General features: G+C 32.7%; 1 long non-coding RNA gene across 1 annotated transcript in view; it reads right to left on the reverse strand.

Annotated features, from left to right (window-relative positions):
• Positions 1–18,135, reverse strand: part of LOC130901071 (uncharacterized) — a 28,172-nt gene extending 10,037 nt beyond the window's left edge. Inside the window, exon 1 of the long non-coding RNA XR_009060242.1 lies at positions 17,870–18,135. This is a non-coding gene — a long non-coding RNA (uncharacterized LOC130901071). The remainder of the gene's footprint in view (positions 1–17,869) is intronic.
• Between the last annotated feature and the right edge of the window lie 3,003 nt (positions 18,136–21,138).

The raw sequence follows: 21,138 nt of genomic DNA on the forward strand, positions 1-21,138 counted from the left end.
CGCAACAAGTCGACAACAGAGCCCGTTTTTAAGAATTTATAGTACGTATTCCACACTGTTGAACAATTTGGTAGCGGCTAGTTCGGAAATTGTTATTGAAATTTTGATTTTCCAAAAATGTTTCGGTAAAGTACGATCCAAATTCCACGACAGCATAGCTGATTTGAAAAAATTAATTTTTACAAATTTTTTGAATTGTTTGAATGAAACTTTCAAATTATCAAATATATATATATATATATATATATAATATATATATATATATATATATATATATATATATATATAATATTGTAAAATATCGATTCACTGAATCGGTTCAGTCATATCGTCATTATTTGGTCCGAAGAATCGATTTCAAATCGCTATGTCTAATTTCCAGTTTGTATTACACACTGTTGAACAATTTGGTAGCGGCTAGTTCGGAAATTGTTATTGAAATTTTGATTTTCCAAAAATGTTTCGGTAAAGTACGATCCAAATTCCACGACAGCATAGCTGATTTGAAAAAATTAATTTTTACAAATTTTTTGAATTGTTTGAATGAAACTTTCAAATTATCAAATATATATATATATATATATATATATATAATATATATATATATATATATATATATATATATATACATATATATAATATTGTAAAATATCGATTCACTGAATCGGTTCAGTCATATCGTCATTATTTGGTCCGAAGAATCGATTTCAAATCGCTATGTCTAATTTCCAGTTTGTATTACAGATCTCTAACGAAAGGTTGTAACGTCACTGTAATGAGACACAAAAAAGTCGAAACTAGTGAGCGGTTACGACATAAAAAAGGTCGATAGGAGGAGATATAATTCAATATTCATTGCGGTATAAGCCAAGAAAGTAGTTGTTTTCTACGTTGAGGAACGGTAACCCATAATTTCAAGTTATTCGAAGGCGGCAAGCAGATATATTTTGAAATTTTTAATACAGTATCTACATAGAAACATAAAGCTACAGGAATTTTATTGAACATGTGTCCGAGGGTCGTTAATCAAACACCTCTGAAACTTTACTTATCGAATGAGTCGAATCATAGCATCTAATAAACTTTTCAGCTCAGCACTCTCTAGTTTATAATACAATAATGTGAATAAACCGCCTTCTATAAATAATAAGTTCTAAAAGAAAATATCAAAGGCGCGTTCGCCATTTATAAAAAACAGATGAAAGGCGCCGCGCGAAATCGCCTAATTTTGAAATCCCATTGTAGCTGGAAAGGGTTGGCCTGAGGAGCCATTTTTTCTCAAAAATATTAATTAAACTTATAGAACGATACCAGATAACATACTTCGAACGAAGTTCTCTAAAACTTACTGGTGAAATGTGTTGATAACAAAGTTTCATTTGAACCGAAAGAATAAATACTCGATCACAAAGAATAATCATTTAAATCATCTATTTATTTACAATAGAAATAAATTTATGTAGACGTGATTACATCTCGAGAAATATCTGATAATGAAAATTTATCGAAAATAAACAATCCGAATTTAAATTGACGGTTAAAACAACTAGAATCAAGTTTGCCCAGTTGTTTTTTTACAAACATTTGAATATATTTGTTTATGTTTAAAAACGAGGTGTTAACATCACAATAAGTCGAACATATTTTATTGCATAAATTTATGAAATAAGGATAAACAATGAAATAAATAATTGATGAATTTTATTTTTCTGTAAAAATGAGATAATACTTGGAGCAAAATTCACGATCATTGCAAAAAATAGTAAAGAGTTGAATGAGACTTTCCGTATATGTTAGGTATAAATTTTTGTCTCCCGAGTTCTCAGGATAACTAACACAAAAAAAGTGTCTACCTAAGTAAGCGACAACTGTGTTTCTATGTAATTTGGCTTGCTTAATACGAATCCAGTGTCAAAATCGCTACATGACACTTTAGTTTTATTCAACTTGCAAGTATTGATCAGCAAATCCGAGAAATTGCTTTCTGGACAATTTATGGATATTCAATAAATTTCCGGAATAATTTTGTATTGGAAATACATTTTTCTGGAATATTTTAACCATCTGAATACAAATCTGCAGTTACATTGGATTCTTCACCAACCTTTAAGCGACTTCCACAGACAGATGCAAGAATGAAAGAAGGCATATTTTAGTGGGTAATTATGAGAGTCCAAGTAGTAGAAACGTTAAGAAGTTATCACAACTTAATGAGCAGAAAGGTAATTTTCCTGAAAACTTGAGCGATTACAGCGAAAAAGTGAAAGATTCCACCGTAAACATGACGGCATGTTATTGTTAGATGATGAATGTAGATAAAGATACTGCAAAAGATAGAAGGATACGGAAAGGAGTGATTCTTCGTCATTATCAACAGAACCAACAACGTCTTCCTTGGATATTTCTATGCGAGTAAATTATGTAGATGATAAAACAAAATCGAAATTTAGCAACTAAAATTATAGCTAGTTGTTTGCGATATTTTCCATTATTTCGTTCTTTATTCCTTTTTAAAGAATCAATCTGGATTGCAGAATCGTCTTGAGTAAATCAAGATACAAACTTTTGTTAGATGGAAAATACTTATACTTGGTGAAGTCCACACAAATAATAAAAAAGCTGATTTTTTCGATTCTTTTTACTAGTTTCACCTAGCTGCTAAGTCAAATCTAACTATAGCCAACTACCAAAAAAGCCCATATTTCGGATTAATACTTGCAAATTATTCTACAATCATATTTGATGAGACAGATAATCGATACAATCTTTATGAAACGGTAGATAAAATACTAAAATGATAACATACTATCATTTCTTTGTTTATTTTAAGATTTATCGAAAGATTAAAGCTGTCAACTATAAGTGTTCGGTTGTCGATATAGAATTAAACATAAGAGACACTCTTGACATAACTGTACACTACTGTTAAATTTCACTTTATAGTACAATCTTGAGAGACATTTTTTAACATAATAGTTTTCTCCAATGAAAATTTGCTCATATGTTGTAACCTAAAATTGTGGTATGTCCTATATATGTATATAATGCGGGGTGTTATATACACTACGACCCAAAAGATCTATTGTGTCTTGTTCTCTTACTGTGGCATTGGGGATGCTCAATATATATGGGGCATGCCTCTAGTTGTTAAAGATCATTTTCTATCCAATACGCCACCAACTAAGTTAAAATTTTTGAAACCGTTGGTTATATTCATACTGAACACATTGTTTACACTACCACTACACGTCTGGCGTTCGTTTCGATAACCAAGTTATTGTCTTCAAAGACTCAAAGGTAAACTGTTTACCTTTGATAACTTGGTTATCGAAACGCGCGTTTAGACAGTGCCATCGTGAGTGTTGGTGTAGTGGTAGTGTAAACAGTGTGTCCATACAATAGTGTAAGGCTTTAGAGTTCCGTGTACCCTCACACTTCAAAAGAGGTGTAGAGGTTTGATTTTCTATTGCATTCTCTGCTATTACAATATTCGCAGATTGTTATTATTTATGCCGATACATTCAATATTCCCTTGTATACGTCCTTTTCTAATATCCTGTAGTCGATTCCACAAAGAGTACATACTTCCGAAAGTATCTACTATTTCTATTGCCTTGTATGGTAACTTTATTAGTTTTGTCTAGCTGACTTTTTAACCCTGTACTGTTAAGATGATTGAAATACTGAAATTAATTTCCTTGTGACATTCTGTTGAGTTTACTTGAACGCTTCAACTGTAGTTGTTCTTGAATACTATATATTTAAAAAAAGTTTAATATTATTAACTAAATTTATAATTTACTGGGTTTTTTCCGGTTATCCTTTTATGCTACTATCTTAACGTTTATCAATTGTTAATCTATGTTAACATACATTTCCATCTTAATACCATTTAAACGATATTTATTTTAGATTATGTTTGAAAAACACCCCGTGTTGGTCTATTACAACAATCAACACCTTTTCGAGAAGAAAAGAGATTATTTGTATTCACATCTTAACCAACTACAGCACGCTTTCACTAAATTCTTTCAAAGATTCTTATTTATATGGCAAAGGCCCGACCAAACCTCTTTTTCTGTCAATAGCCTTATTTAGACTGTTCATTTATATATTACTCTTTCGACTAGTTTTCTTATCTTCCTATCCATTTATATTTCTTTTCTTTACAATTTAAGTTTTATTCGTTGAATGGTTGAAATCGTTAAACTTTTAAATTTTTATTTTCCATATTTCCATAATTTCAAAAAAAAAAATGGTGAAATTGTGAAAGATCGAGTAAACGACAAGCATCAATTGCAAGTTATAAAACTTATTTATAAAGAAAAAACGAAATAAAATAGAGGCCATTGCACTTGGTATTTTTCAAATTATTTTGGCTAGAAATTATTACAAAGGGAAACCACATCAGTCGAAGCTAAATTATGACCTAACCTCACGATGGACAAACTCAAATGTAAAATGCTAAGGGCCCTTTCACACCAAACGAATCTGGTTCAAATCAGGTTTGATTCGAGGTCGCACTTGATTCAACCTATCAGATTCCTCGTCCGGTCAGTCTTGAATCAACAACCGTACGAGATGGACGTGGAGTTATTAATTTTAAAAGTTAAAGAAAATAGTGCGATTTATGACGCCAGTGATAAAAATCACAGCAACAGAAATCTCATATCGTCTGTGGAAGAAAAATTGGCGAAGAATTAAACATTCCAGGAAAGAAGGATTTTTATAGATTCAGGTTGAATCAGCTGGTGTGAAAGAGTGGAGATGACGAATCAAATTTAACTTGATTCGGAGTGATCCAGATTGATTCGGATTCGTTTGGTGTGAAAGGGGCCTGAGGCTCGTTTTGAGCTACGAGGATGGAATAATGGGCACCTCAGCATTTACTGAAAGAGTTTTTCAGTAATTAATGCTAAGTGGCGGGAGGACAGAAATAGAGCATCAATTAATTTAATAACAAATTATTTTAATTTCAGTTATAATTATGGTGAAGCGGATAAAATTTAAAAAAAAAATTGTGAATTAGTAAGTTGTGCGAAAATCTCTAGAAAATATGTAATTCAAACAATAAACAGATCTGCATATACTTAATTTCTTGTAAAAAAAGTTGGCAACCCTAAACGTAGATCATCCATCGTTTTGGCTGTTGTGTTTTTTATCGTTTATGATCCCGTGTACGTGTTGATTTAATTTTTTATGTTTTATTTATTACACTGTCTCGTTTACTATCTTCCCTTCTTTTATGTCCCTCTTTTTGTCATATCTACGTAGCACGTATAATTTTGACATTTTGGTGTCTGTCCTTGTTTATGTTGTACGGGTCTTACCGCTATTTTATATACTCTCGCTCTACTTTTTGTTATAGTGAATTTGTTTTTTCTTATACCTATTGTCACTTTATTGGTTTGTTTTGTTACAAAGGTAATTTTCGATAAATCATGGTTGACGATCAGTATCACGTTACGGATGGCATGTGGATAATTACTTAGAAAAATTGTAGTAGATACGAGTATCATAATAATTGCTTGATATTTATTCATAATAATACATCGATTAAGCTGATCTTATCAGTCAGTCCATTGGCTGTTTGATTAATCCGTGTTAATATAAAATGTTATGAACACACTTCATTTGAACTCTGAATACTTTTAAGGTACAGTTATACAAATACGAGGTCAATACACCATCGCAAATCTTGAGCTGTGTCAATTGTCAATTAGGTGTAGGCTAAAATAATTTAACAGGTCTGGTCTAGCCATAATGTCTTACAATAGGAGTGATATGTTAATAAAAACCATTTGGAATAAAAATACCTGACGAATCCAAATTATATAATCATTGCTTTTGACTTTCGACTGGTCTTAAAAGGTTTCATTTTTGAGTACGTAATTTTCTAACTTTGCTTTTGTATATTTATTCATAGATATCCACATAAATGTCTCAGCCATTATATTTTTCAATGCATCAGGCGGTTGCTAACAACTAAAAAATGTGCTTACTATTTTTATTTTGTTTTATAAAATCAGGAATTTTTGTTGGGCAATCGTTATAGATGTCAAATGAAGCAATACGTCTTAAAGTATTAGACTAAGATTTTTTTCTATTCAATTAGAAAACATTTGAAGCGCAGAAAATTTAAATGTTTTTGCCTGTTAAACATAACGTTTATTAGCGTTAGCCAAACTTGTATAAAATTACAAAGTATCTGAGCATACAACCGAAAATAACAAAAAGTATCTTCAAGCTCCTAGTAAAGAAAAAGTTCTAATTGAATAATAAAGATAATAATTTAATATCTGTTTTATGTATCTGGAATAATACAACAAATTAGTAATAATAATAATAAAATCGTTTGTTATAGATTTTGATCCATGAAAGGAAGAGGTGAATTTAATTTCATCAGTGATTTTGAAATTATCCAATTTTGAATGTTAACTAAAGCTTTGTTTAACGAAACAGTTTGACTTGGACTCTCAAACAACACTGTCATATTTGGTTGGCAGTGGTTCATTGACCGAAATCATCTCATGATGAGCAGTTTCGTCACTTACTTATTGTTGCTATATTCATATTGTGATGTTAGAGATATTCAAACTGATTCCATGGACAGGAGTATTGAAGCAAAACCTATACACTGAAGAATTAGTTCAATATTTTGATGTGATTCTTTGCTTCTTTGCCCATATTTATTTTCTCCACCTCGATGACTGAAATTTTTCCGCAAAAAAAAAAACAAAAGTATCCGCGCATGGCATTAGCTTTAGTTTAATACTAAATAAAAAACTTTTCACATTATTTTTTTTGTGTTGATTTGTTGTTGGTTTGTAAGTGAACCCTTTATCTTGCGACACAATTTCGATTTGAGTTTTGGGGTATTTAATTCCTTTCAAACTTAAAAAACTTCTTTAAGTCGATGTACTTCTTTCCAAATATTGCATTTCAATTAAAAAAGCTCATTTTAGCTTCCCTAATTAAATATAATTAACACTATCATTGATATTAACTTGATATTAAGCCTTTCACTATTATCATATATTAAGGATTACTTTCACTTTGATGCGAATTTAATTTATTTAACTGACGTATCGAAAGTTGGAAAAACTCATTTTATTTGATGTTATTCTATTGACCAGTGAAAAAATATAGGAGATTCTCTGACATCCTGGTATAACAAGAATCACTGGGTTGATTGCAAAAATCTCCCTCACTCGTTAGAAGATATTAAAAAAATGTATCCGATTGCCCCATACGTGCTGAAGAAAAATCTAGATTTCATAGGAGAGAATATATGTTGATGTAAAAATTGAATAAATGTTTTCCACTTTAACTAAGTTAGATATTTTCCAGAAACTTGTCTAATCTGAACACTAACTGGTTTACGCAAATAAACGGTAACAAATATTTTTACAAAAATTTAGCGTTTTATATTTAATATTGGAAACTTTATTTTCAATCTCTTGTCTATAAACAGACCTCCTTATCCTTACCTTTCAGGCAAGAAATATTAAAAATTATGTTCACTATAACATTTCAATATTCGTTGAATGGTTCATCCTGTAATTGTTTTCCTAGGGTCACGATTTTTATTATTGTTATTTTCAAATTAATATAATTACGTCGAATACTATATTCGATGATTATAAAATATATCCAGAGAAAAAGCCAAAAACCATTCATAAAAATTCTAAAACCATTATTAGATAGTTTTAAATTTATTTGAATGTTGATGAATCTGAGAAGATAAAATGAAAAATAAATTTGATGTCTATTCTCTCTATACTGTTCTAATGTTCTTAAGCAAGAAGTAACTGTAAAATATTCACAGTTAACTGCTAGTTTTATCATATTATGGATTCCAAAAATTTCTTAATATGTTAATTCAGTGATTTTAGTTGAAATATTTCGTGCAACGTGTGACCAAAAAGACGGAAACACATTTTTATGAAAACATATATAAAACATTCTGTTTATCAAAATAAAGTTGGAATCGCATATTTCAAATCAAAAAACGTAGCTAAGTACTAAAGGAACTCATATGGTTAAGATTTCTTGATAACGAGTAATTTTTTTGCTAAGCTCTTTTTGGCAACACTGTTTTTGACAGATCACGCGTGAATCGTGTCAAACTTATTCAGTTTTTTCTATAATTTAATTATGAATTGACGACTTACAATTGAAAACGCTTACAAATAATTGAATTTTTCTATCAAAATTCATGCTCGGTTAAGAGAGTGCATCGCGCACTTCTTCCAATTTATGGGCAGTTTGGTCGGTCTTCTGCAGGAACTATTTGGAAGCTTGTGACTAAATTTCAAACCCAGTTTACACTATTGGACATTAAACCACTAACACGCAAACGTACAGTGAGGACTGAAGAAAATATTGCGGCTGTATCTGCCAGTGTTACTGATGACCGTGAAATGTCGATTCGCCGCCGTTCGCAATAATTGGGCCTCTGTTACTCTACTACGTGGAAAATTTTGCGAAAGGATTTGGGTGTAAAACCTTATAAGATACGGCTGGTGCAAGAATTGAAACCACGCCATCTCCCACGTCTAACCTTTGGTGAATGGGCGCTGGCAAAGTTGGAGGAAGATCCACTTTTTTATCAAAAAATTGTGTTCAGCGACGAAGCTCATTTCTGGTTAAAAGGATACGTCAACAATCAAAATTGCCACGTCAGGTTTCAACAAGATGGTACCACAAGTCACATGGCACGCGAAATAATGGCCAAATTAAGAGCCGCCTTCGGTGAACATTTCATCCCACGTTTGGGGCCCGTCAATTGGACGCCTAGATCGTGTGATTTAACGTCTTTGGACTATTTCTTGTGGGGTCATGTTAAGGCTAATATCTACAGGGATAAACCAGCAACGAATGACGCACTGGAAACCAATATTGAAGCATTTATTCGTGAAATACCGGCCGATATGTTGGAGAGAGTGTGCCAAAATTGGACCTTGCGCATGGGCTATCTGAAGCGGAACCGCGGCCAACATTGCATGAAATCATCCTCAAACATTAAATTTTACTGATCGTTCTATCGATTCCAATCATCAATTTTTTTGTGGTTTTTTTCAAAATCAAATCCTATTCATCTTAAAAAATTACTGAATATTTACGCTTATCATATCATATGATAACAATATCAACATTTTTGAACATTTTTAAGAAAAAAAAAAACAAATTTCTCTCTTAATAAACCTGTTAACTACCGCCGAATAGTATAGATATTGTTATTTAGTTCATCTACTGGCTTTTATCGTAACAAAATGCCTCCTCCTGCTAATAGGTAGCAGAATATTGAATGGCAACTCGCTCTTCAAAACCGTTTTGCTATATAATATCTCATCAATATACCTGTTACTATGATTACACATCGCCGAATTTGAGATTTTGATCTCTATTAATATTGTCCTCGATAAGTGTTAACAACCTTTAACAAGCAACCAGTATCATCAATATTTGAGCTGGTGCAGAAAACGGCATTCAGCAAAAAATCGCTAATCTCTTTATTTACTCATGACACATGTATAAGAGAGAGAAACTGTGATTGGATTTGTTGTTGGAAATCATGTGCACACAACGATGGGAACAATTCTTTGTACAGCTACTGCTGATAGTAGTCGATCGGAGGCAATATGACAATCTACTATTTGTTCTAAATAGGCGTCCGCAAGTTGAGTTTTAGCAAGACAAAACACGTCCAATTATGGAGTTCCTCCAAAAGAATATGTTAACACAACTCTACAGACACAGTCGGCTCACAAGTAGACATCGACCACCTTTTATTGAATATTTAGCAGGAGTGTATTTAAGTATAGGGTAGTCAAACATCAATTTTGTTTCTAAGGAAATATAATATAATAATAAATAAATAATAATAAACCTTTTTCCAAATATTATCACTTCATTTTTCATGTAAATCTACTACACCACCAAAACACGTAAAGCAAACGTGTAGTGAGATAATAAATGAGTATAAACGAAAAACCACGTTTTCTGATTATATAACAACAATAATAGTATATAGCTCTAAAAATCTTGATATTTCTATTGGTACCTAGGATATCCAAAACTACTAAAAAATACAGTGCTTATGGAGCGATATTTTTTTTAATTTATTCTCTAACAATCGAACATTGTTTCTGGATATTTTGTTTCAATATCAGCCTTCATCGATCGATTGCAGAATGATGAAGGCCTCTTCAAGATGAGTCAAATTTGACTAATTAACTAATCCGTTTATCTTTTTTGCGTAGTTGAAAATTTAAATTTAACAGAGGAAATTGATAAAAAACTTAAGATTAACGTATTGTACATTTATGTTTGGCTTCATGATTAAATTTTAACTAAAAATAGCACCGCATCGTTAAAGTTAACTAATTTCAAAATAATCCCAATGAAAAATATCCTCAACTAGTCATTTGAAACTGTAGAATATATTCATACAAAAGTAACCATTGTTTAATTCTTTTGTGAGACAGTCTCATACATCGATCTGCAGAGCTGCTGAATGGGCTAAACATTATAAAATGCAAGGAAAAACTGCGATGATTCTGAATAGGAAATGAAGTAGTCGATGGAAATGACATATTTATTTGGTATAATTTATTATTACTACTCAAAAATTAAATATTGTAGATATTATTTCAAGTTGTTTTTCATAAAATAGCTACATAACCAGATATTAAAGTAAAATTTATGGATAATAATCGGTCTTTTCGAAATAACTGGACACCGTTCCATTAAAGCAACGTAGAACGGTCAATTCTGAATAGTACACCAGCATATGTTTGCCAGCTTTGTTCGAAAAATCGAAGAAGACGAATCATTCTTCACTACGAGAATACGTATATATTATATTATACATCAGTTCAAATAAAAACGTTTTTAAACAGTCAAAACATTGAACGGAAGGGTCATCCAGCAGATCAAAAATAAATTTCGAGATAAACGTTTTTCTACACATTAGAAGCAGTTGATGCTTTCAAATCACATTTTTTGAAGGTACTTCAATCGGAATGGAAAAAATACTTCGACAATTGGGTCAAACGCATACAAAAGTGTATTGATCTTAATGGACAATATTTTGAAAAATAATACAGTTATATCCAAATACAAATATTTGTTTTTATTTCTATCTATATGTTAAAACTTAAGTAACAACCAACTAGCTGAAACAGAAATGGGCTTAACGCATCCGTCAGTTCAGTTCCAGGACCTGTTTTGTTGTTAGCTGTAGATAAATTACAGGAGCCATACAATGCTTTCACTGAAATATGATATAATGTTATCAATATAAAGAGAATACAACAGATGACCACTTTCGAATCCAATACAAAATTCTCTTACTTGAAGAACACAAAAATGGTTCTTTGAAGTTTTGTTTGTTGAATCATTAGAATTTTTTTGTAAATAAAAGTAATAATAATAAAAGTTTTTTCTTTTATATAAACCCAAAAGCCACATTTCCTTAGAATTTGAAACATTGTTCTAATAGTAAACTTTAATAGATTAATGTATATTTTCCTATGAACATATATGATGAATTGCATACGATTTGTATCTTTAAATTTAACATTAAATGAATAAAATGATGGGGTGATTTATATTGAAAAGTTCTAGCCTTCTTTACATACATTTCCTATTCTTATAAGCCCAATAAAGAAAATATTGAACAAAAATATTAAATATAATCTCACTTCACCTGCCGGTTGTTTTTAAAGTCATCGATGAAACTGAGGAACCAATCCTAGTAACTAACGGATACATGTCGTCATGGGACACTGCTATCGGCAACACAAACTGTCCATTGAGAAACTTTTACTACAATCTAACTTAACATGTTTTAATTAATTGATTTAAACCATGTTAAGTTTCCAGAAAAATGAAGATTTTCGTTTAAAAAATAGGCAAACCCAAAAATAATATAAAACCAAGCGATGATAAAACGAAAGGTGTGAAATTCACGAATAAGTTTCCATTTTGCGTAACATTGAAGGCAAATATTTATAAAAACAACACAAATTGATAGAAAATAAATTTCGTGTGGTTTCGCTCAGTTTCTTCTCTCTTTAAATGACATACTATTTCCTTTCATTAGATCTAGATTATTAGAACTCGGATTCAAAACTCATTTTCGCCTATATAATATATGGGTAGTTTTCTTTCGAGGATTTTCTCCATTTTATCTAATGATTTTAAACATAACATTTATAATCATTCAGATGTTTTAATAGGTCCGTACAAAGAAATGATAATGAATCAACTTCTCTATTAAATAGAATCGTTGGTTTCAAATACGCCAGTGACGTAATTCAAAGAATGGTACATTATACCAATACATTTACTAGGACCTTTTAATTACTTAATGAATATGTAAGTTTTTTAGTTCAATCAATTATCTAAAGTACATTTCTCTGTTATTTAGAAGGTGTCACTGACATGGCATAATGTATTGAGTATATATTTGATTATATATACAGGGTGTTCCGCATAAGAAACTCGACAGAGTAGAGGCTTTTAGGACAGCCAAAAATATGACGATTTGGGATAGTTTACTTTTATACCAAGTTGCATCCTTGAGCAGATATTGGGCCTCAAAGTTCAACCAAAAAAATTTTCTAATATTGAAAGACGGGCTCGTCAAATGGGAAAGTTTTTCACTGTTACTCGAGAATATTCTATATAAAGAGCTTATTTTGTTTGTATTAACAAAGTGATCATCTGTACAGCGAACTATTAGACGTAATTCATTCTATCCATATCATTCCCTAAAAGTGCAAGAGGAGTTACCTTAAGACTGGTTTAGCGAGTGAAATTCTGTCGACTTATTTTATGTCGAAATATTCACTTTCGAAAAAAATATCTACTAAAAAATCTATTTTATCCATTATCGTCTTAATGGTAAATATCTGATCCGTTGTTGCTTTTTCCTCCTTGTTATTCTCCGACTATTTTTTATCGGTAATCGTTCAATCTGTTTTTTCACACATTTTGCTAAAAGATGGTTCACCACACCCCTCCATTGTTGAACTTGTCCAGTTAATAAATACACATTGACAAAATATTTAAGTTAACGTGTCTTATTCGATATATTATTTATTCTATTCCATTATTTATGAGTTTATTTCTACCATACCACGTACGAGTAGCTATTGCTGTCTGGGAATTTTCATATCGCTTCCGTTCACGAGTTGTTAACTTAAAACTAATATTTGTTAGGTTATTTGTTGTATTGACATTTCACAAAAGAGCGCACTTTATATGCATAAGTGATCAAATCACAATTATTTTGCAATATTCTTCTGAAATCGTACCATTCAGAAATCCTACAGTTAAAGATATTTTCAGACGAAATGCGATTTTCTTAACTCTCTGGTTCTGTATGACGATTTGAACTGAATAACAATATAGTATAATAGAGGTTGTGTGATGTTTGTTTTTAATTTAATAAACACCAAGAGATATTGTAAATCATCAACAACCCAAGGTTCTCTTCCGTCGAATCCTTGATAAAAACATTCTTTGGGCTTAGGAGCAAAAAATTGTCCCAATTTTCATAATTCATATTTTTCCCATATAAGAATTCGGCACTGGATGTGAATAAATAGCGATCCAGACTAAATGCTGCAATTTTCGCAATATATGGTTTACATCAATCTGGGGATACGAGGATATATTGAAAAATTCTTATCCTACTATAGAACCAAACAAAATTTCAATGTCAAAATATTTTATTACCCAACATGTTTTCCTCTTAATTGGATACATTTATTACAGCGAACCAGCAAAAGTTACGACTTTTCAAGCTTTTTTTCAGTTGAGGAAAGAGATGATAGTCGGAGGGAGCCAGATCTGATGAATAAGGGGGGTGTTCTAGTAATTCAAACACTAAATCAAGAATTTTTTGCATGGCAACATGAGGTTTGTGTGCAGGGGCATTGTCCTGCAAAAACGAAACACCTTTGGATAGCTTTCCGCGTCTTTTCTCTTTAATAGAGTGGTCAGTAATGTCGAATAGTAATCTCCAGTTATTATTCTGGCCTTATCTAAAAAATCAATCATGATTACTCCATGGCAATCCCAAAAAACATTGATCACCAAGGGTATTAAGCATATCTTCGTAAATCTGCTTACGTCTTATCCCTTTTAAATACTTGATGATGGCTCGATGCTCCAATTTTTAGATTTTCACAATTTCGGTGGACATCTTTTTTCTTTTATTTATTGCGTAACTCTGGTTTACTTTTTTGACGTCAAACTTTACACTGACACTTCTAATAAGTTATTGTTCGTTGCTATGGTAACGGAATATTTTGTTTATGTGTGGAACTGGTCTAGTCTAACTAGATAGCTCGACTATCTGGAATGATTTCGAAGTACAATAAGCCTTTATAATTCCAACAGACACACAACAAGACTTTTCGCTCGATTTGACAACTCTTTGTGACGGATTTTGGTAATTTTTCTTCGTCTAACCACTAATTTTACATATTTGGGATGTTCAGATAAATCCATTTTCCATAGTAAATAATAATGCGTCTAATAAAACGATCATCTTTCGACAGGACAAGAAGCCTCTTACACAGCTCCAATCGACGTTTTACTTGAATTATTCATATGACACTATTCGAGAACTTGAATAGATCTTACTTAATAATTTTCAATAACGATGTATGGTATCTTTAGAAGGTTCCAGAGGATCCGATAATCGGCGAGTGCTGGTACTATGATGGTTTTCTAGTGCTGCCCTTCTAATCTCAATACCTCACGCAGATGGACAACCTGATCGCGAACGATCCTCAAGCATCAAATTTTCATAATTAAACTAAAACTGTGCCGTTATCTCATTAACTGTGTCTTCCCCTTCAATTTTACATAACTTAACAATACACGAATTTCATATTTATCGCACTACATACTATTTATTATAAACCATACTAGAGAATACATAGAGAATGATGAGAAGGAACTAAAATACTCTTCATAGAATTGGAGACTAGTCTTAAGAAGTTACGAGATATTTAATTTGAGGCGTAGGAATTTTCACATATGAAAACCGACATTACTCATGAGTCATCTTATGTAGTAAAGTATAGTAAAGACCTCGATAAAGATGTAGACCAGTGCTGGGTGATTTATATTTTTTTTGTATGGCAACCGTTTTCACAATCCATCTCATTTCAGCACGTAGGTTTATAAATTCAATAAAAATTTGACACAAGATGACAAAACTTCAACAACGTACGTTTTTTTTTTGGAATCTTTGTAGAACACCTAAAATTTATTACCACGAGCCGCTACTGTCTTGAGTTCATTTTTTAAAAGCTCACCTTTGCACATTACCTATTATCATTTTAACATAAATAAACGTTTTCTAAATTTAGTTTTTTATCATCTGTTGAATCAAAAAATATGAGGAAAAAACTGCTTCTACTAGAAACTGTTCTTGGCACTTGTACATATGCAAATTAATAATAAGTTTCGTTTCTTAACATTTTATATTGCTTTAAAAAGAAAATTTATTGAAATAAAAAAAAGTGATTAAAATTGGAATGAAATATATCTGGTAGTTTATTTCTTCTGTTACACTAAATGGTAATTATCGGTAAATTTTGCAAATTCTCATTAAAACTTTCCTTCTGAACATTGCCATACCCAATACCCGCGTCAACACAAGGTAATTGTATATTGGCTTGAGAGATTTCGAACTTTCGCTAAGAGAAATTGTAGAAACTCAAGATCACAACTTTATTTACATTTTGGTTCAAATGGTCAGATGAAAGGGTTCAACCACTACATTCCCGGAGGACTATAGAAAAATTCCAACATTTTTAATGCAACGCACTACAATCCTTACACAAGATGCAATAATTAAGGTTTGTTCCAACTTGATAAGCTGGACCGTTCTTGGAACGGTTTCTGTAAGCGTGTAAATGATATTTTCTGCGCAATTTCCGGCTATGCTCGATTCTGGTAACACTACTTGCTATTGAATAAGTATCGAGGAGACCGTTCGGAAACGATTCACAAACAATAAGTCGGTTGGAACACAAAACTGAATCGTTCGTATAACGGTTAAAACACTTTCTATTACGCAGAATCGTGGCCGTACTAAGAATGGTTTTTTGATGGGTTTGAGCAAAGCTGTTGTATTAATTGACGGTAACCTAAAGTATCTGCTCTTTAAGTAGTTACTTCAAGTTGATATTTCAACTTCAAGATGTCTGTAATATCACACCCGATAAGTAACTGGTAGAACGGTATAAAACATATCGTAGCAGAGAAATATAAATGTTCTGGAAATGTTAACGGAGGGAAAATTAGAACTAATTATTATGTTTGTGGGAAATGAGGAGGTGATAATGACTTCTTCTCAGGAGAAACAAGGTTTTATTGTATAGAATTTTCTAGCAATACAGAGTTCCACATAAACTTTAAAATAAACTTTGTTCACTAGACGATTCATTAAATAAGATATCAATAGTATTTAGTTGTTTTAAGCTTTACGACTAACACAAAAATGTATTATTCAAAACCTTGTACGAGACTAACCACCTAGAACAGTTGCTAAAAAATGTGTCATAAAAAAATTATTTGACAAGAAAAATTCAATTCATACGGAAAATCCAGAGTTGAAGCCAGCCATAGGACGTCCAAGAGGTCGATCCAAAGCACGCTGGGAACTATGCAGGATATTGCACTGGTGGGGGTACTGGAGACAAGTCGTTGAGGACAGGGGGAAGTGAAAAAGGATAGTGAAGGGAGCGAGCAAGAAGCTGTAACAGGTTGGAGAAACAAGAAAACTCAAAGCGGAGTGATTCACTGCAAAAGATGAATCCAAACGGCAGCTTTACATAATCTTTACATATTCCGAACGTTCTTTATTTTTTATTTGGATGCGATTCTCACAACCATTTAAGCTATTTTTAAAAAAGGTTTTCAATTACTAAAAGTAATCCGGACTCTGAACTTTCAGTCTACTTAGTTTTAGAACTGAAGTACTCTAACTCAATGATATTACAATTTCCAATAAAATTGTCAATTTTAATTACTATTAACAAGGTCAGGCATACAACGTTGCAGGCTCAAATGTAAGCGTTATGCGCCTTCTCCATAAAAAGCACTATCGCGCGTCCCCTCCAAACAGTTCGTGCAATGAAAAGTTACCTACAAGCGTCTTCATTAAAATATTAAAAAAAATCATTTTCACCTCTTCTTTTTTATAAAGTATATTTGTATTAATACCAATCTACGATCATTACCTATTCTATGTTTTATATCTTAAAGCATGATACCTAAAAGCGACGGTAGCTAATTATTCTTTGAGAAAGCTGAATAATGAAATATACTATAAATTATTGAATTATACAGTTTAGATAGTCACATAATTTACCACAGTTTTGGATCTTCTATTGTCTACCTACTCAGAAAAAAGACAAAGTTCTAATTTTTACTACCATATGTATTTGTTCAAAAATTCTATAATTCTAACAAATACGATATTTCTTTTCCTTATTTTTATATATCTAAAGCCTCTCTTAATGTGGCAGGACTTTTTTTTAAGTTCTATATGATGACGTAGATATTTTTCAAGTAGCAACAGCATTCTGGTGGAAAAAATGAGTAAAAAACTAGAAAAAAGTTGCCGTCAGTATTGGAAATTCGAAAAAGGATAATTTCAATGAAATTACCAGCCTAATAATTTCATTACAGAAGTTTTTACGACTTACCTAAAAGAAATTTTTAATACGCTCAATTTTTTTAATGCAATTTATTGAAGAAAATTAAGGTTTTTATTGCTACAGACTTAATTAATTCTAATATATTCGAATGAAATAAATTTAATTAAGCAACTCACCATCAATTCATCGTCCATTCTATAAAAAAGTCTAAAAATAACACAAAAAAAATTGAAATTAACACCGAAATATAAAGAATTAAGTATATCACCGCATTAAAATTTAATTGAGCCACCGAACAGTGAAAAAAGTGGGGAAGAAACTCGGTAACAAGACACTTTAACGCACCGCAATCGGATGTCGCTGGTGAACTGAAAATATCATCGGTGGCATTGCAAAGACGAAACGTACACGAAATGAATCGAGAGTCGACGCTAGTGGCAATGAGTGGGGAAGAGGGCGAAAATGACGGGCAACGTCCAAACGATAATCGCTTTCAGAATTTCGGAATCATAGGCTGGTAAAACGACAAGAAAAGTAACGGACTTGGATGATTTTATCAGTTTAGTACACATATTTTGTATATAGTAGAGTACGAACAATTTGCATCATGTGATTTGGAATTATTACAGCAATAAAAGTGGTAGACGGTACCACGAAATCTGTTTTATTTTTTCGACATTGACAAGTTCATTGCAGCACAATGAACCGACTGTTTTGAAAAGTATTTAATACTCAATTCGAAGCAGAATATGGCTCACATTAACTTGAAGAACAGACGGATTTTAGTGTATAAAAGAGAATCTTCTTTGAGCGGCGAACACCGAAGTTCTTGCTGCTGCTACTGCTGTTGTTGTCTAGCTGGTGCGTTGTCCTCTGCAGGGAAGTCCATCGGCTATGGTTGGTTATCGCCAGGTTGCTTTTGAGCTGCTGCTGGTACTGTTCTTTCTACGAGGAACTTTCGCTGCACTTCACTTGAGCCTGATCGCTTCGCTGTCTCGAGACTGAGACTTAATTTCTCCTTGATTCCAAACGCCTCCCCCTGATGCCTATGTTTGTTTGGAGAGATGTATACCTGTAACAAGTATTTTCATATACAAGGACACATAGCGTGGTCGCCTCACAAAATAACACAGCTCATTAAGAAAAGATCCTCTATCCCAGCAGCTCTTTCAATAAACTATTGTTCTATAAAGCCCGATTCAGACTTTCGCGAGGCGCTCTCAAGACACGTGTCCTGTTGAGCGGAGGCGTCAGAAGTGCTGGCTATCCACATTCTCAATTTATGCTATATTCACGTCATCACGCTCTTCGACGTGCATCTGAATAACAGACACAAAATGGAATGACAGGTAGGCGAAGGGAGAAAAAGTAAGAGGAGGCGCTCGCATTGTGCACACTCTAGTCATCGTGTTCTCTCGTTGAGTCTCGTAGGGAGTATGGATCTGGCATCATTTCCGCTCTAGACTCTAGACTCTTAAGTCCTTATTCGCCTCGATTCCCTATTACTCCAATGCTAGTTGGTTTTTAGGGACCAAGCCAAAGGATGTGAAGATGTGTATGTAGAATAAATTGAGAGCCCCTAGTAAGAGCTTCTCGAGTGTCTGGATCGGGCACTAGATGCTATCGGCAAGAGATTTGACATCTGGAAGCGAGCCATCCACACTCTCGATATATTCACTTTTCCGCTACGTTTTCTACAAGTGACTGCTTTAGCTATTTTGTGTGTCTATCAAAATTATAATGATTCACATTTATAACATCAAACTAAAAAAAAAGTTGAAGAAAAATCATTGTAGTTAAACCTAACTATAAGTAATTTTCTCCGTATTTGATCCTAGGCGTCATTCACTTTGTTTTTATCCTTGGTGAGTAGTGAACAAATCGTTTTTGTTCATGCGCTCAAAAGCTTTGGTGTTGGTCTCTTTAGAATACGGCGAAAAACCCATATCTCAAACGCTTTAAACGTTTAACCAGATTTTCTGTGAGCACCGTATAAGATCACAAGACAGACAACTTAGTATCATCCTTTTACCCAAATCAAGGTTAAGACCATGGCTACAAAGAAATTTAATTTCATCTACTTGCAAGTAGTGTTTATTATGTTTTCCAGGTACGTTATTTTCTTACTTGATGTATCTGTACGTTATTAATCGTGATTTCTCTTTCTGATACATTTTGTTTAGTTGTGACCATATATTCGGTCTTCATTATATTAAACTTTACTCTTCAATTCCAGCAGACTACAGTAATACGGTCCATGAGCCTCTGTAGTTCTTCAAACGACTAATGAAAAAGTATCATCAGCGTCGCTTATATTGTTGACAAGTTTTCAAAAACACCTGACGCCTGGACTTCAACCAATCTGGTGAAAAATTCCAGATTCATAGATATTATTAAACAAGTTGTTTCGAACTTTTATACCATTTTCAAAAAGTGCACTTAATCTACCTCTACCAATGGTTTGCGGATATTAAAATTTCTACATTAGAATATGTGAATTTTACAATGGACAAGAAAGTCTACGCAGTCTGGCTATTAAATAAAGAGACTGGATAGAAAAAAGAGTTTTATTATAAAAAATTATCCTACATTCGAATGCTCTCCTTTAATATACTCCCCTCCTCTCGCCACATATCTTTCCATACGTTTTTTCCATTGATCGAAGCAGTACTGGAAGTCTTCTTTGGTGAGTGCATTTAGGAGTTCTGCCGTTTTTTGATTTACGGCTTCCATCGAATTAAATCGGCTTCCTTTCAAAAAACCAAAAAAAGTCGCACGGTGCCAAATCTGGTAAGTACGGCAGGTGTTCGAGCACTGGAGTGCGCTTACTGGCCAAATACTGTTTCACAGATAGTTATGTACAGGTGCGTTGTCCTGGTGCAAAATCCACGAGTGGTTCTTCCAAAACTCGGGCCGTTTTTAACGAACTTGTTCTCGCAGAATTGCCAAAACTGACAAATAGTTGTCAGTAGGTTGACATTCTGACCCTCAAGAATTCATTCAGTCGTCACGATACCGTTAATGTCGAAAGAAACGATCAACATTGCCTTGAATTTTGATTTGTTCTTTAAGCTCTCATTTAAGCACGTACACCACTCAAAAACACGCGCACGAGATAGAGAATTGTCCCCATAGGCCTCTTGCAACAATTTATAGCACTCAATCGGAGATTTTTTCAATTTAACTAGAAATTTGCGATTGATACGTTGCTTCTGTTTTTCGTCACACATGGTTTTCGGCATGACAAAAAAACACGTTCGTTTCAAACCGCTACTGCACTAATACTATAATAGTGACTGAAACGTGTTTTGGGACGTGCATAGATAAGAATCTAGATACCCAACGCACCATTCGTTTTTTACCCCACCCGTCCTGTAACTTTCATAAAATGGTGATCTTCCCTGTACAACCTGTAACTGAACACTTTTCCGGCTAATTATTATTT

This window comes from Diorhabda carinulata, chromosome X, assembly GCF_026250575.1.
Source record: "Diorhabda carinulata isolate Delta chromosome X, icDioCari1.1, whole genome shotgun sequence".
Classification (NCBI taxonomy): Eukaryota; Metazoa; Arthropoda; class Insecta; order Coleoptera; family Chrysomelidae; genus Diorhabda; species Diorhabda carinulata.